The sequence below is a fragment of the Sparus aurata genome, chromosome 8 (assembly GCF_900880675.1).
Source record: "Sparus aurata chromosome 8, fSpaAur1.1, whole genome shotgun sequence".
NCBI classification, from domain to species: Eukaryota; Metazoa; Chordata; class Actinopteri; order Spariformes; family Sparidae; genus Sparus; species Sparus aurata.
This window is the reverse complement of record NC_044194.1, coordinates 14,877,438-14,893,586: the sequence shown is the minus strand read 5'-3', so window position 1 is coordinate 14,893,586 and position 16,149 is coordinate 14,877,438.

Sequence of the window (16,149 nt, the reverse complement as noted above, 5' to 3'; positions counted from 1 at the left end):
ACCGTCATCTTCAGCCTCTGAAGCAAAACACAAACAGATTATAAAAGCACTCAAGTAGAGGGACTGTTTTGTTTGAGGAGAGATAAGAAGTAAGAATATGTTGACATATTAATCAGCCAGGCCCCTCCACAACCGGGAATAAAACCTCATATGGGAAACAACCTTATAATGAGGAGCTAAAGGTCAATCCAGACCCTAAAACAGAAAAGGGCAAATCACGGGCTTGTGGGACAAATCTGCTCCTTTGCCAGGATAATTTTGCCCCAAAATGAAACCTAATATTTTCCCTCGTTGGGCCACATTAAAAATTTTAGGAATGTTTAAAAAATCCTCTCTCGAGATTACAAAATACATACTTAGTAAAAACCTAACCTGGTGAGCCAGATGGTTTATTACACAGAACCATCTGGGAGGTCGTCCTTGGAAAATGCTTGTCAGGTGATTGGACGAACCATTTGTCTATCACCATCCACAACAGGCTAACTTCAACCAATCAGATCAACAGTAGGAGAGCGCTACCAGAGCAGCCTGTTAAAGGGATATTCCAGTGTAAGTTTAATCCATGGTCTAACACACCGTGAAACTGTGTTAGACTCCCTCTCGAGAGATCAAGTTAGCAAACCGCTAATTTACGGAGTTCTATCAACCTCAGAAACAACCGCACGACAACAATACACTGCAGTAAACTGATCCAAATATAAAACGCCACCAAAAAGCCACAAATAATGCTCAGAACAGCACCAAACTTCAGGAACAGTACAAATAGGGTCTCAGCACATAGTCTGGGGCATCTAACCTCCGCTAGCTTAGCTGGATTTCTACTGAAAAGCTGACAAAATTTACCACTCTTCTGCAGCAGCTTCCTGTTGACGGGAAGTCCCAACGACTCAATTACCGATCACAGTAGAGTTCCGCGGCTCATGGATGAAAATGTATGATTATGACTCCATGGAAAAGCAATCAAAGTTCATATGTGTCTTACCTGCCAGTTTATAACAGTTATTATCGAGAGTGGACAGGGAAAAGAACGGAATTGAGCATTTCTAACTGCACTCGGTAATCGCCGCTTCGGGACTTCCCCAACCTGGAAGCTGATAGAGGAGAGTTGGAATCTGTTTTTAGCCTCCCAATAGAAATCCAGCTAAGCTAGCGAAGGTTAGATGCCCCAGACTATGTGCTGAGACCCTATTTGTACTGTTGCTGAAGTTTGGTGCTGTTCTGAGCATTATTTGTGGCTTTTTGGTGGCGGTTTATATTTGGATCCGTTTACTGCAGTGTATTGTTGTCGTGCAGTCGTTTCTGAGGTTGATACAACTCTGTAAATTAGCGGTCTGCTAACTTGATCTCTCGAGAGGGAGTCTAACACAGTTTCACGTTGATTTAGACCATGGATTAAATTTACACCGGAATATCCCTTTAAGAGTCAAGAAACGACCGAAAAACATCTTTTACATCAAGAAAAGCCTTCAGTGCCTTTCTTTGCTCTTCTGTCAATGAGGTATATTCTCCAATTCTGATTCAACTGATGCCATAGCAGCATTTACACTAACCTCTTTCAGAGTCACCGTTGTTGTTTTTAAACAACAGTTGTTTCTCTGGTTGGACTAAACCCTAACTGTAGCTGCCCCTAGTTCCTAATAGGACGCTGATTGGTCCATACCACTGCAGTTCAGACACAAGTGCATAATCCATCTGTGTTGCAAGGGAAGTAAAAACCTAAAGTCTCAATGAATTGAAGGGACTGCCGGTCCAAGCTCAGCGAATGCACAGACTTCAGTCAGAAGAATTCAAACCCAGACATTTAGTTCAACATTTATTTCAAAAGCATGTGTAAAAAAAAAATTGAATAATTCAAGACACAGACGACTGCCTCTTGACAACGCCCCAATGAACAGAGCTAAAAAAAAAGAGGTTCTTTGCCAAATCTACAGCACCTGCTGACCCTTGTCCCAGAAAATCATGGTGGTGCTTGGCAACCTTTCCTCCTAGTCAATGCATCTTGGTAGACAGCAGACAAATTTATCCACACAGTTTAGGTTTCATGACTGTGGCGGTGCCAGGTTTCAATAATATACCCCTTCAGGGAGATAAAAAGTAGTCCAGTGGCTCGGTGAGGAGGCTCTATCTGTGGACTTCTGGGTCTCAGCCAACACGATACCACTGGAGGTCTTAACACTAAGCTATCCTCCTTCCTTCAGCAGCCAAACCACCAACATCTCAAAATGTTAAGTGGTGATGTGAATGAAGAGCAATGTTTCAGACATTTAAATACTGTTATAGCTGCTGGATGCAGAGAAGATGAAAATAGGTACAGTTTTTTAAGTGAACTTTCAAAACGGACTGCACTTGGAGGAACAGGAAGAGTCACCCTGTGTTCTTGTCCTCTATGTTTCCTTCCTTGGTTGCTTATTGAGGCCAAGGCTGTGTTGCTTGTACACTGGCTCAGCGGCGAGCCTCTCTGAAGGAGCAGTAAAACTAACCACCAGTGGGAGGTTAAACTACTCCAGTGTCACTCTGACAACCCACAGTGATGCCGACACACTTCCTTTGCCAAGTTTGGCGGCTGGATCCTGACAAGGACAAAAATGTTTCCCAACTCATCCACTGGGGTCCGAGTCTCACGCCATGGATGAACAAGCTGAATAAATCATACAAGTATGACTGAGAGTGAAGAGCCAGAAAGCCTGAAGGAACAACAGCGTGGATTCTGAGCTTCTTTCATATTAGCAGACTGCCCGCCGCATGGCTGGGGGAAGCTGAGCCCTTCGAAGCGCAGGCTGTTGTGAGAGAAACACTGAATTATGCATCTGAGAAGGGAGGGGAGATTGGCTGCTGGCTCCAATAGCACCCCCTCCTCCTTTACCTCCTTTCCTATTCACTGACAGATAGATGAGGGCATCTAGATGAAGTTTCACAGGAGGTCAGCGCTGCAGACTCACGATTGATAGACACTGTGGGGCGTGTCCCTCTTTCTCCTGTTTTCTGCACCATTTCACAGAATTGGGGGAAATGCCACTCTCCGCCCTCTCATCCGACGGGGGGGGGTGGTCGGGGGATGCGTCCTGTCGCCTCTGGCGAAGACGTATGCTCGATGACACATTGATGACACATTTGGGCGTCTGAAATCGGCCGAGGGTGGTTATGAGGACTGCCGCATCGATCCTCAGAGATGAGGACCATCTCCTGCCACACCTACAATGAGCAATGGGGTCAGAAGGTCACCCTCCTAACCGCCGTCCCTCTCTCTAAAAAAATCAATTCCTTATTAGAACTTCATCGCCATCAAAGAAGGAATGGAATGGCGTTAAAATGAAGACAGAAGACATTCACCTTTGTCATATATGATTATAGATGTTCTCTGGTTTCCCTCCTGTTGTTATGGAGGAATTTCAGTGGTTCAGTCCGTCTTTCATTAGCTGGGCCCTACAGTTCCTCCTCCTCATTTGAACCTCTTGCTCCTTGTCTCTTGACAGTTCATTGCCAGGCTGCTGGCTCTATTTCTGTCCATCGCCGCAGGCTATACATTCTGCATATTGTGCATGTACAGATGAAACCCACATATGAAACACCTGCTTATAACACACTGTAAAAAAAAATAAAAATAAATTACATTCAGCATGAGGGCTTTTTCCACAGCAGGTTACTATGTGGTTTCATGGCAATGCAAATATGAAATCCCTTCTAAAGCCTTGTGAATTATTGACAGGGTAAAATAACCTGCTGGTGTAGCTCAAAGAAATCAGTGATTCCTCTTTCCGTCTAAATTCATCATTGTTTGTCCACCCAGATGCCTCGTGAACCACAATGTAAACCGCACTCCTGCTGTCCTTCAAAGCCGCTGCTGTTAGTGAGAACGGTATCTCTGGGTAAATGGGGTTCACCGGGAGACGGCGTTATAGATGAGGGCAGGTCCCTTAATGGATCCTCCTGACTGTCATAACCAGCCAAGGCCTGTGGCAGAAACATCCTCCTGCCGTCAATTTGAAACTAGAGCAGTGGGCCCCTCCCTGTCCCTGTCCTCTAGACTACCTCGCCCCCCCCCCGACGGATGACTGTCGGTCTGCGATAAGCATGGCCAAGGCTACTGGAGACCGTAAACATGCAATAAAAGCAATCACATTAATAACATAAGTATAATCAACTCCAACCAATATCTTTTACAGACGTATTCAAATTATGAAAAGATGCACAAATCAAGACAATTCCCAATTTCCCTCCTTCTGTATTAAAATGAACATCAAGATGGAAACTGATCATCAGTTCATCAATCAGTAACTGATTACATATTTATTCATTCCTACACTGATCCCTCCATTCGTCCATTTGTATATGCGTATGTAGGCATTAACCTCCCATTTGAGATTATGCAAGTCAAAGGAGGGGCGTCAGGGTGCCATATATTACATCAATTTGTCCACAAAGTATTTATGAGCTACCACAAGCTGTGGCCAATCTGCAGACACAAACAACTAAATGAGCGCATAAATATAGATGACATGCTCCAGGCTTATGGCAGGAATATACGACCCCCCCAGGCTATAGGTCCGTTTCACGCTTCTTCCCCCACCTTGAGCTCTGAGATGTGTGTATGTATGGAACAGAGGTGGAGAGGAAAGGCTCTGAGGCTTCTTCTTTCAGAGTCAGATTTATGATCTGGATAACTAGATAGGGGCGTCCACAGTGGTACGGTATATTTTTCTGCAAAGCTCAGTGCACTATAGCCGTAGAATGCATTACCTGGGTTCTACCTTCCCTGCCTCGTGCAGCTCGTTTCTTGTCTGACGTGCAATAGCGCCAGCTGATGCATGGCAAGCAGTCATCATGAAAATGTGCTCCATAATTTTTCCACATCTTTCTGTGGCATAAATCATCTCCTATAGCTGCTGGCATGAAGCATGAAGAAACGATGTAAAAGAAGAGCAGGACAACATACAAAGGCTTTACTTTTCCCCTCTTTTTCCTGCTCACTGTATTCTCACTCTCCACCTGCTTTATTCCGTCCCCCCGTCACAGTGCGTGTCTCACTGGCTGCTGTAGCCCTGGTAAATCCCGTCATATGCTGGGGATGTGCGGTCCAGACGTGTGTGGCAGCGAGTCTTTACCATTTCACAAAACTGACCTTGACCCGGCTGCTGTTTGAAGAGCCGTGGAGCACGCTCTGTGGCTCAGGTGAGAGGGGAGGGGGGAGTGGGTGGTGGGTTACACGACTTGAGGGGGTTCTAACAGGTTTTCTTGATGCATAACAAACTCCCAGGAGGATAGAGACTGTAGAGTGAAAAACCTCTGGGATTTAAATCGTTCCAGGTTTTCACTGAATATGATTTTCTCCTCCCCAGTAAACATCTGTATCAACCTGCCATGCTTGGTCTGTCCACCTTCTTTGTGCTCTTTTATTTCTGTCATAGGAAGGGATGCATGTATTTTCCTGTCGCCTTACAAAATAATATTTCTGCATCGCCTTTTCGTCCTCCACCCATGCCCTTCTCCGCCTCCCCCATATCAGACGCCACAGGGCTTCGCTCCCCTATTTCCTCTCCTTGTCTCGCATCATCTCGTGACTTGGGGTGTTGTGTCCTGCTAAAAGTTTACCAGTTCGTATCGCTGAGAAATGACTGATGCTACATTTTTCATGCGGGGCATTAAAAATTCAAAAGATCCGTTCCCCTTCTTCATTCTGAGACTCAAGGAAAAAAAACAAGTCTCAATAATGGATGAGAGAAAGGTTTGCTAAGAAAAGAGAGCCGGTGTGGTGCGATTGAGCTGAGGGGAGGCAGAGAGAGAGAGAGAGAGAGAGAAAAAGGGGGGATTGGAAGGGGTTGATGTATGGATGGACAGAAAGATGGAGACGGATTGAGGGGGAAAAGGAGCTGCTGACCGGTGCTCTTGATAGACTGGGAGAGGGATGAGGAGAGTGTGTATGTTGAGGGTGATCTGACCTGGTGTGGTGAAACATTTCTCTTCCACATGCAGCCTTTGTCCATACACAGTATACACAGCTGGCTGCTCCTGGTGCTCTGCTCTTAGTCAGTCACGCACAGCAAACGCTGCCTGTTCTGTCTCACAATGCCAAACATTCAATACACACATTCGTAGACACACACACAGAAACACGCACACAGAAACACACAGCTCCTGTCACCTCATTGCCACTGGACGTATATTTGTCACTATAAAAGAACATTCACTGCCTGAGAGCTTGTTTGTCAAAAAAAAAATGTCAAATTAGTTGGAAATTCCTTCATATTTAGGATTCCTGAAGGGCTCAAAGCAGCTATTGTGAGAGCCCTGCTGGACGGTGGTGACAAGGCGAGGATGGAGACACGAAGGTACACACCATGTGGAGGAATGACGGACTACAAAAGTGGTTTAACAGGATTTAATTTCGGTGGAGGCACAGATTATCACAGGCAAATGACATTTCTCATTCAATACAATATAAATTAGTCTCAGAACAAAAGAAATAAAACATCTACTGTAAGTGTTTCTAATGTCATCTCCAATCCCTCCTTTAAAAAAGGAAATGCAGGCTTCATTGGCCGACATTTGAACAGCCCAAGTGTGTACAAAACACATTCCTAGACATAATCACGGCTGCATCTACAGCAAAAGAATAATTCCCCATTGTTCTGTGTATCAACAGGCACAAAATGCTGCACAGCTGCAGAAGGAAAAGAGATACAATATTCAAGTCATATGTTAAACTGTCACAGAAAAGGCCTAAAGTGCATCAAATTTATAGGTGCACTGTTAAGCGCAAATGAAAAAGAATGCCAATGAGGATTAGCGTTATTTCATAATGCCCCTCTTGCGCTCAGACAACAAAACAATGCCGCTGGGGTGACAAGGCCTCTCTCAGGATGCCATCTAGTGGCACGTCACAACACACACACATTTTGTACTTTGTGATTCATAAAATACATGCGGAGAAACTCACAATCCAAGAGAAGTGAAAGGAAAACATGCTAAAAACAAAAAGGTATTTAGATTCCGGCAACGACGTCGACTCGTAGAGGACAGAAGCTGTCACATTAGCTGATTTTCTGCACCACTTGAAGCCTCTCACCCTGTGATAAATGACATCAAAGTCCTGAGGGGAGAGTAATTAAAAACCAGGTCAGTGTGCATACTCTAATGTATGTCCTATACAAAGACATGTCCTTGTGTGTAAGAGTGGATTCACAACCATCACCTAGGACCAGCAAAGACCTTCTCCCTTTTTCAACACATGAAAAGGCATGTTTTAAATCACTGTCAACACAAACACACATGCAGATGTTACAGACTCATTAGTCCAGCGCAGGGCTTTATCAGTCTAATGAGAGCAGCGTAAACATGTCGATCAGAGCGAGACAGGCGAGCGTCAGAACTGGGAATGCAGAGACGGAACAGACTTCTAATCCTGCCAAAAGGATCCCAGAAGACAGTGCAGAAGACCGCAGACCCATCAACACACTGCGCATTGCTACATGTCATGATATGAACATAGTTGGTCTATTAAAGGGCCATATACTAGATTTTCGCTTTTGCTGACAAATCCCATGTGAAGACCGAAACCAACAATGTGTTAGTTTGCCTCTCGGTGCTTTTCCTGACTTCCCTACCTTGTCAGTGGGATAGCACGAAGCCTATCTGTTCCGAGTATTAATATATGTTTTTAAGTGCCAAATAATTACCTAATATGTCTTGGTAATGTAACGTACTGAAGCAGTAAGTAGTGCTGTAAATAGTGAATTCTTTGAATGGGTACAGACTAACTTCTTCAGCTGGTTGCACTGGTGCGCTTCACTTTTTCATTTAGGAGCAAAAGCATAACATTTAGGCGCACCCAATAATAAATTTTAACTTAATTTCATACAGACATCATGTAAATCATTGTAAACAGGACCAAAAGTGCAAATACAAGATTTTCTACATTTAAAGGTCATATTTGTTAGAAATGTTGCATCAGTATTTGATGACCCAAACGTGTTCAAACTTTTCTCACAATTAGGACTTTTGAATGCAAGAAACAAGAAATGGCGATAACCTCAATAAACTGCTAAATTGTTCGTGCACTTGACAGATTTTTGGGTGCATGGGCGGTCAAAATAGTGGCACCCTGGAGCCCTTTTTTTGGGGGACTAATTTCAGTGGCGGATTTGGGGCACTAGTGTGCATTAATGCGTGCAGCAGGTTGATGCGTGGGATCGATTCAAAATAAACCGCATTGTCTGTGTCTGTGGTGATGAGGGACCATGTGGTAATGTTTTTTGTTCATTAATGCTTTAACGGTACAGAAGAGCAGACTGTGTCAGGCTGTGGAGGCACAGACGATTTTTCATCATCAGATCAATTCATCGTTGGTTTGGGTTCTTTGATTGGAATTTCTTGACAATAAGAAAAGTATAGAATTCCAAACGCTTCACATACTATTCCAGTGATATCTATTGTTTTAATCATTTTTGAGTTGACGCCACTGGTTTATTCACTTTCCCTATCAAATGCCAAGAATTCACCAGGAGCTATTTTTTCTAAAAGCGATGCCAACTAGTCTATTTGTTGATGCAGGCTTTCAAAAGCACTGCAGATAATTCCACTAAACCGTAGATGGCCTAAACACACGCAGACATTGAGAAACACATTCCCCCTCTATAATCAACAAATTCCAACACCAGCCAGCATCAGGCAACACACACACACACACTCCCGTCACTATTCAACAACCCCTCTCATTGTGTTGATTTTGCTCCCTCTCCAGCTTTCATTTGGGTGTTTTATCTTTTGTTTACTGGTGGGTTTTTATTCTCAGTGGCTCGGGGAAGCAAAGTGTTGGCAGTAGCTCAGTTTGATCTGCGGTCGTGGATGAATAGCGCCAGTGGGGGAAAACAAGGGCATTTTGGAAATATAAAAACACTGCCATGTAATTACAATGAAAATACATAAATATGAGTCCTCCTGACAGCGAGGGAAAGTGCCAGTGTCAGCATTGTGATGGTAAACAGTCTGCGAGGGAGTGTTTGTGCGACTCAGTGGGGGTCACCTCTACAATAGACGAGCCTGAGTTTTGACTGGGAAAATAAAAAGTCCGGAAACTTCCTCGCAATCCAACCAGCCCTTTCAGGCGCTTGAGGCGGCGAGTCGGCACACAGCGGGCTGGTGGTGCTTTAGCATCAACAACACCACGAGACCATTTTGATGTTGAGGGGTAAAAAAAGACAGACAAAGCACAGTCGACAAGGATTTGCCAAAGAATATCAGTGAATGGTTCTTACTATGAATAGAAGCAGATAAAAGCAAGGCTGATTTGTTGACTGTAAAGCATACACTTTGTTTGCCAGATTTTACCATTTTTTTTTTTTTTGTCTTTGGCTCTTTAAGTCACAAATGATGCCGAATGAACACTTAATTTTGAATTAGGAGCCTGATGATAAATTTGAACTTATCTCAATAATAATGAAAAAAGGGATATGTTTTTATGTAATTTTTGACTGGGAGCTGACTGGTTGGACATTTAGCAAATGGTCAAATGATGATTAGTCAGTCAACAGAAAATTAGTTCTGGTAATTTATTTCAGTAACTCAATCAATTAAAAACTTCTCCACTTCAAAAGCAATCCAATGCACACTGCAGGATTTGTGCAAAATGACATGTCTTCTCATGATTATCTTGACCAACACAACTGCAGTTCACTATATCTGCGTGTTTTACCTGCTGTAGATTTGTTGGGTTTAAGTGTGTTTATCCATGCATCTCCCATCAACTTCAATACAGATGTCAGCAGTCTGGCCCCAAAGCAAGAATCGGTGGTGTAATGACCCTTTAAGTTCCTTAACCAAAACAAGAAAGTGATATTTTAGCTATGTAACGTAAAGGCATTTCTATTTTGCACAAACCCTACATTGTGTGACTGTGTTTGAAGGAAACTTGCATTTTGTATTTTTCATCAGGACTATATCTGTCAGGTCGGGGTTTTAAGGGAAGACTATGGATAAGGGGAAGGTGGACCCAAATGCAGTCAAGCACGGGAGGCAAGGATATTGGGAAACAAAAGCGAGCTTTATTTTACCAAAGCTGATATCAAAAAACCAAAAGCAGACAAAACAGGGGCAAGAGGCAAAGTAGCAACACAACAGCAAGACAAAGTAGCAAAATAAAACAGTTCCACAAAGTGCAAAGAAAAAGGCAAAGTACAAATCAAACATGGAAAACTCAAAACCAAAACATACCAAGACGGGACTCGAAGAACATGGACGAGAGCACGGACGTAAACAGGGGCTGACAAGAACAATGACCAGACAGGGAGTGAAGGGAAACACACAGACTAAGTACACAGACACTGATGACGAGACGAGGAACAGGTGAGGTGGACCAACAGGTGAGGTAACGAAGGGGAGGAGCACACAAGGACATGAGGGGAACAAAACAATAGACAGAGGGAGCCAGAGGGAACATAGGAAAAGACACAGGAGAACTTAAAGGACACATGAGGGCATGGAAAAACAAAAGACACAAGACAAGATACAAAGACATGGAAAACAAATACAAGAACCCACAAGACAAAACCAGACAACACAACAAACAGATTTACAGTCATGACAATATCTCAACCTTGCAATGAGCCCTTCACAAGAAAGTATATGCTGGAAATAGCTTCTTATATGTGATGATTTGCTGCATTTCTATCTTTTACATGATTTTGATTTCAAAATGTTTAGGCTCATCTGAAGACATGACCTTTCTTGGACCAGTATTTTTTCAGGTACTGCACAATTACCAGAAAAAACAAACAATGAGTAATTGATCGTTGAAAAAAGGGTGAGATAGACGTCTGGTTTAATGTGTGTTGTTTTTGCTGTTCTCAGATTAATTACTGTAAAAGGGATTTCAACAATTTGAAATTTTGGTATGGGTAAATTAGGTCCTTTGGGTAAAAGGATTTAATTTACTATTCAGACACTGAAATTCTGGACAACAACATAGCAAATTAGGTTTGATGTCCTCCTTGTGAATTAAATACAAATCAACAGATGGTCAAGCCCACATAGTTCTGCCATCCACCATCCCAGAACACAAATTTAGTCGCTGCGCAAGAGATTGAGCGGTGGTGTGAACCTCCGAGTAGTGATTGCATGGCGGCAAGACATCATAAACAGGCGCCATTCCCAGCATGAAGAAGATAAGAGACACTTTGGCCACATAAAAAAAAAAAAAGTAACAGGCGAACAACAGTGGAGCAAGTTGGAAACGCGTAATCACTCGAATCTGATAGGAAAAAAGAAGCATCTGGGAAAAAGAGAAAGAACAGAAGACTGAGGGAGAGCTAGAGGAGGAGGAGGAGGAGATGCTTATCGAGAGTGGCGCCATTTAAGGACAACATTTTAAACAAACTACATGCAGCCCCAAATCACTAGTCAACAACTAGTCACAATGTGCACACATAGAGACAATCACTTACGCAAGCGCAGGCAAGTACACACCATCAGCGTGCCCAGAAAACAACAACCTCACAACGACCCATGCTTATCTCAACACACCCAGGCTTTCTCACTTTGGCATTCACTCCCTCTCTCCCTCTAAAACACACAAACATACACACACACACACACGCACACATACACACACACACAAGCCTATCTTTCATCCCAAAATTCATGGAGGCAAATCTCTCTCATCCTCTACCAGCCATTCTTTTTCTTCAACTCTCCCAGGCACCGTTCCCGCTTCTGTCCCGGCGTTGCTTCTGAAATCTCCCCGTTTTTCTGGCAAATACTGACCAATTCACTGTCACACACACACACACACACACACACACACACACACCATGCTTTCGTTTCTCTGGCCTCGTCCCAGTCCGGTGGCTTTCTTTTCCACCTGAAACAATCTTGTTCAAATGAAGAAGCCCCAAGCAAGTGTAACAATACTTTCCCACTTGCAAAAACCAGGCGAGTCTTATTTAGTAGGCATCCTGTGGCGCAGGTACGGAGATGACAACTTACAGCCGGATGAGGTTAAAAGGACCAAAAGTCATGAATTAATTTACATAGTGACTCAGTAACAACTGGAAGTAGTGACACTGTCATCATCTGCTCTGTGTCACTGGTCATTGTAATGCAATACAAGAGAGAAGCTAAAGCTGTGTTCCCAAATAATGTCTTTATTCTGTTCTGATATCGCTGTGCACAGCTCTGGGCTTAGTGAGGGTTACGGTCCAGAGGGCACAGAGCGTGAGAGGCATGGCCTTTATATCTGGGCCGTGATTCTCACAGGGATCAGACAACAGATTACAAAGAGATTAGTGACATCATAAATCATCTTCCAGAGCCTTTTTTTTTTGTGTGTGTACAACGTCGAGCCAGAATTAAACACATTATAGCTTAATATAACACAATCGTACATTTCTTTTACAATACATTTATCAGGATAAGTCAAATTATGTCAAACGAGTGTTATGTGTTATCTGTGGTGCAGTGCTACACCTTTCATGGGAGAGAGTGAGTCATCCTGAGATCCTATCCGCAAGTCCTGCCTGCACCCCAGTCTAATGCTAGACTGTACTGACCCTTGGTGGTCAGATGAAGTACTACAGATACGGTAAGTCAAGCTGGGTTTGTGTAAAATATGACGGGTCTTTGGCAGTGTTTACAAGAAAAGCCACATTGAAAGAATGACTCAAAATGTTTAAGTACAAATTTAACATTCTCACAAAAATTCTAAATTTTGAAAACGTGAATTCGCCCCCGCCAAACACTTCTTGTAGATGTTGTTGGAAATGTGATGCACATTAATTCTTAAGTGATACTATAGAAACATTTCCACACAAATGATGAAATACAGACTAATACTTCTTTATTATTAAGGATGAACTTTTATATTAGATATCATTTGGCATCTTCATGCATAAACAAAATAATTTGTGCACCACTTGATAGGCCCACAGGGAAATCATTTGAATTATTTTCTATTTTAATCTTGATATCTTCATGTTTAGGATGCTGTTACTTTATTGACGAATATCAAAATAAGCTTAAAGAAACCATAATGGACACCCTCCATTCTTTAGTCTCTTTAGTTTAAGGACGAAAAAAATGAATTTACTGATTGAGAAAATCATCGACAGATTAACAAAGAATGTTAGCGGCAGCTCTAACTGTGATGAATGACAGCTGTTACTCCAGATCCCTCACCTGTGCACTTTGTTTTAGTTTCAGCCTCTAGTTCAGTGGAAATAAACCTTCAGCACAAATTACAATTTGTTCACTTTTGAATTAATGTGAATATTGTTATTCTCGTATTATATCAAATGAACGGAGGATCATTTCGAGCAAGTGAAGTGAGAAATATTCTAAATTGGACCAGCAGATACAGTATAACCACTGTATTTATCCAGTGAGGTCTATGTTTATTATAATGTCTTTTCATTGGTCAGTTTAAAGGAGCTCTGCATTATAAACTGATTTAATGAGGTGTACAGCTCAGTAGATAATATAGAAACAAGTTGCAATAGTTTTTTTCATTTTACTTTTGCACAGTACCACTCTGTGAAAGAAGGGAGGGCGGACATGAGCAGAAATATGAAGACAAATGAGATGAAGAAAATTATGAGGACGACAAAGATTGTGGTGATGAAGGGGAGATGGCGAGGAGTCGTACAACAACAAATGTGACAGTCTGGAGGGAAACTTCTGGCAGGAGCTGGATGTCAATGAGGATATTTTCAAAAAGTAGCTCCACCCCCTTCCCTTTCTGCGAGAAGAAAGGGAAGGGGGTGGAGGAGAAATAACTTCAAAGAAGTATTTGTTGGCAGTGTTGATGGGTCGTGTATATATATATGTGTATATATATATATATATATATATATATATATATATATATATATATATATATATATATATATATATATATATATACACTCAGATTAAATACATTAACATTAATCATGAAATTGTCATGTCAGAACATCATTTTGCTGCGTTTTATCTCAAAGACTGATGCTGGGGAACATAATCACTCACGTGCCATTTATTCTACTATTAAATCTGATATTTACTAAAACATCCCTCCATCAAAATGATTAGATTGTTATTAAATGACTCCACAATACCACAAAAAGAAGTGGATTAGTCTCATACATCTGCGTGGTACGACGGGTGGATAAAAACATGTTGATTGCTCATTGTTCACCTGATTTCACCTCCACGCTCAGCAGTTTAATACGCAAACCATCTTCTGCGACTATCAATTATTTGACTGCAGTGCCGACATTGGCGCCACGAGTCTCCTGCCTCTTCGCTCTCTGATGAAAAGACTCAAATCCATCTGTGCTTTAAACAATCTGCATTGAACTCTTATTACAGTAAATCCTCCGAGCACTAATCCACGAGCAACTGGCCATCAAGGGAGCAATGTAAGGTCAGACCAAAATAAGGACACAGATGTAAGCCTATAGAATGATGTAAAGTGCATTATGCATCGGTCTTAGCTGGGAACAGTCGTGTGACACTTGTAATCTTGCGAGAAATAACATGGATTATATACATTTAACCCGGGATATATCACTTAAGTCCACTGATGTAAGTAACCAAATGTCATACTTGAGTTAAGATATCCTGTTGTAATATTACTTAGAGGGGCATTACGTAGTTTTGGGATAGAAATTGATCTTAGAATTTTTATATTAACAATATTCCAGAGGTAAAAATACAACAAAAATATTTATTTTTCCATACCTGGATAAACAAGCTGTTCTTAGAGGAAAATAAGGCCCACAGAACACTGTTTGAAGCTAGAAAGGTGGCAGAAGTGGGTCAGGACCATAGAGGGTCCTACCTCCGACCTCCCTGTAGTTCAGGACCCCTTTCTCAGACCACAACAATCTTCAAACTCAGCCTTCATTTTGATCTCAACTACACACTTGTAAAAGAAAGTTTTGCGACTGTATCTTGGATGGTAATATCTGACAACAATCTGTTCGGTCATCAGGAAGACATTTTGCCATGATGAGACACTGTTGTTGCTGGTAATAAATGTTTTTTTGTGGATCGGAAGAAATGTTCAAGTATCAAATGTACTGGTAAAAAACATTTATCTAATTGTATGTATAAACTGTATACTTTAGGTGGACCGACCATCAGTTAAACAGATTATATGATCTGATGTTTAGCATTTTTCTGATTATGAGAATCATGTTTTTCATTTTTTAATCTGACTGCCAAAATACATTTTAAAATGTGCTACTTACACATAATTACTCCAGTGAAGAACCTCAAAGTTGTACCAATGTGCAGCACTTTAGTAAATGTACTTATGCCAAACTCAGGACTCTGACACTCTCACTCACATCATACTGCGCCATGCTACTAATATTAAGAGTACTGTTTCATATCAAACCATACGCTGCACCATGACAACCATCTGCTACTGACAATCTCACCACATCTCTTTATATCATCACTTGTCACTTTAACTTGCCATTTACTGCACAGATAGTCTTAAATTCTCCAGTACAGACATTTTACTCTTCACGTAACAACTGTAGTTACCTCCTATTTTTTATTTTATCTTTGAAAATTTCCATTTCAATCTTTATTGGCTTTTACCTACTTGGTACTTTGTGTTTGTGCTGCAGCAACACTTCGATTTCCGCCTCTGGAGATCAATGCATAATTTTTTTATGCCTTATCAGAACCACTGGTAATACAGAAAGGTAAGAAGAGGACAGGCTTTGTGTTTAAAGTGATGTAGCTGAGTCTGACTAAAAAGCCCATTTCATGTGTTCTGCTCATGATATGAGTAAAATGGGATGAGTTTTTACAGAAATGTTCTTAATCTCTGCTGGTTTTCTTCTGTTCTCTTACATTTGTATTTCTAGTCGCCTTTATTGTGGTTGAATGTAATTGCAGAGCTTGGGAACAAAGACAGTGTTTTACGTAAGATCTTGTTTCACCACTGAACGATAGCTGGTGTTTTTCACCCGTGTGGGCTCTTTAGTGTGACACAAAACACAGGACCAAAAAAAACACCACAGCTGGGAAGATGGGAGGAGATGCATTATTTGCTTCCGATCCTGTGGAACCTGGGTTTAGAAAGGCCCTGAGCACACACAGTATGTTTTTTTTTCTGTTTTTTTTTCAGGCTGCATGTTCTCTCTCATGAAGTGTTACGTAACATGG